Below are 2,500 nucleotides of genomic sequence, written 5' to 3' on the forward strand. Positions count from 1 at the left end.
GAAAAGTTAAAGGAAATAAAAAGAGTTATAGAATGGATTACTACCTATGCCAAGATCGCGTATAAATGGAAATTTTATTGATAAAACCTTTACAATTGTAGCCGATATCTTATTACGAGTCATTCCGACAACTTCCGGAGAAAAAGAGGCATTTACTTATTACAGAGATGGTGCGATTTGATTATCATTATCATTTTTTTCTATTTCTCACCGATTTGGAATAGAAAAAAATGAGTATTGAAAAAAATCTACGCTTTTGAAGGTGAAGTTTATAATATAAAAAGCAATCCCTTCTGTCATGTATCCACGATTAGTGCAGCCTTAGATGCTTCAATTATGAATTCTAGTATTGAGCAAAAGGTTTTTTACCTACGGTTCCCGTATTACAGATCAATCCTACTAGACTAATACAATATACGAATAGGAGGCACAGGGGAAGAAGCACTACGCCGAGAAATCAACAACACGAAAACTTTCTTCAAAAAGATTCCTTTTCTTTCTTCTTCTTTGGGATTGGGACTAATTAAAATGGTTGGAACAATAAACATCCATCTCGTCCGTACTTTGGATACCCGTATAACCATTGAAGACTGTTGAAGTGACTAATTCCTGGAAATTTAGGGGCGTTGAGAACAAAGAAATTGTTAGAGTTTCCTTTTTTATTTTTATCTAGTATGAATATGAATCCACTTGGTAGTAAGAAAAGATCTTTTACAAGAAGGTTGGCTAGGGATTTCTTGTAAAAACATTAGCCCCGCTTAGTTCATAATGACATCAAATTTTTCCATATCCATATATTTATTATTTTCATTATGCACCTAAAGGAGGAGCCGTATGAGATGAAAATCTCACATACGGTTCTGAAACGGAGAATTCGTTAAAGCGAATGACGACCGTAACGGATGTCGGCTCAATCTGAAGGAAATTATGCGGAAGCATTACAGAATTATTATGAAGCTATGCGACTAGAAATTGACCCCTATGATCGAAGTTATATACTCTATAATATAGGCCTTATCCACACAAGTAATGGGGAACATACCAAAGCTTTAGAATATTATTTTCGGGCATTAGAACGAAACCCCTTTTTACCACAAGCTTTTAATAATATGGCTGTGATCTGTCATTACGTGCGACTATCTCCACTATAGAAAAAAAGAACGAACAGCTAGTCAATGAAATACTAGAAAAAAAAAAGGCTTTCTACATAAGCATCGTCCAAAACGATTTTTTATCAGCTGTAGCAAATAAATAAACTTCATGGATCGAAATATGAAGTGAAGACTAGATATGCCTAAATACTTTATTTTCTATGGATAAAAAAAGATTTAATTGATAGAGGAAGCACCGTAAAGATCAACTGGAAAGGTTTTGGACCGATACAACAAGAGCTGTTTATTTATATCATAATATGAGATAAATCTTAGAAATCTACTTATGTAATAGAGTGGATCCCCTAAGGTATTGAGCAGCGGTGTAGCATCAGATCCTAAAGACAGTAAGTCTTTTTCTTTTTTATGATATGAAGTATGAAAAAAAGTCTTTTTCAACGATTCTATATAAATTTATATATGAAAGCGGGATAGTTACCTTTCAGAAAATTCTAATATCTAATAACAGTGGACATGCCTTTTTTTTTCTGAAGGTAGGAGAAAAGATAAAACTTATTATTAGATTAATTAATATATTAATTAAATCAAAACGAAAGTTTGAAACTCATGTAATTACTCTCTTTTGTTTAATCCAAGAAAAACCGAATGAATATCTATAAGAAATCTCATTCAATTAGATATAAAGTTAAAGTAGGTTAAAGTGAAAAAAACTGGTACACCAAAACAAAAGAGTTGGTTGTCGAGCCGTATGAGGTAGGAAACTCTCAAGTACGGTTCTCAGGGAGGGAATTGACCCGCCTATTCCGACCGTGGAGAACAGGCCATTCAACAAGGAGATTCTGAAATGGCGGAGGCTTGGTTTGCTCAAGCCGCCGAGTATTGGAAACAGGCTATAACGCTTACTCCTGGTAATTATATTGAAGCACAGAATTGGTTGACGATCACGAGGCGCTTCGAATAAGAACTTTTTCTTTGTTTCTTTTTTTTTTATTCTATAATATATCTTTATTTGTTTTTACAATTAATTGTTTTTTAGTTTCTTGGCCCTCTCGGTCAAATAAACCAGATTCTTTTTTCTATCAGAAGAACCAATCCCAGAAAAAAATTTCATTATATCCTTTTCTCAAATCGTTCTATTTAATCTGGTATTCTCTAGGGATAAGTAGTACATGAATATGAGAATATCTATAATATCTATATCTAGTTTTTTCTATTTTTTTCTTTTCGACTATTAAAACGAATAAAGGGATTTGAAAATGACTAAATATCAATACTAGAATGTTTCTTAGTAATGACTAATAAGCGGTTATTGAAATAGGATAATATCCTCTATTTAAAACATAAAAAATAGGCTATATTTCGGAACTTATAATTGAAATATGAATACA

The sequence above is a fragment of the Brassica napus genome, unplaced genomic scaffold (assembly GCF_020379485.1).
Source record: "Brassica napus cultivar Da-Ae unplaced genomic scaffold, Da-Ae ScsIHWf_1810;HRSCAF=2446, whole genome shotgun sequence".
Lineage (NCBI taxonomy): Eukaryota > Viridiplantae > Streptophyta > Magnoliopsida > Brassicales > Brassicaceae > Brassica > Brassica napus.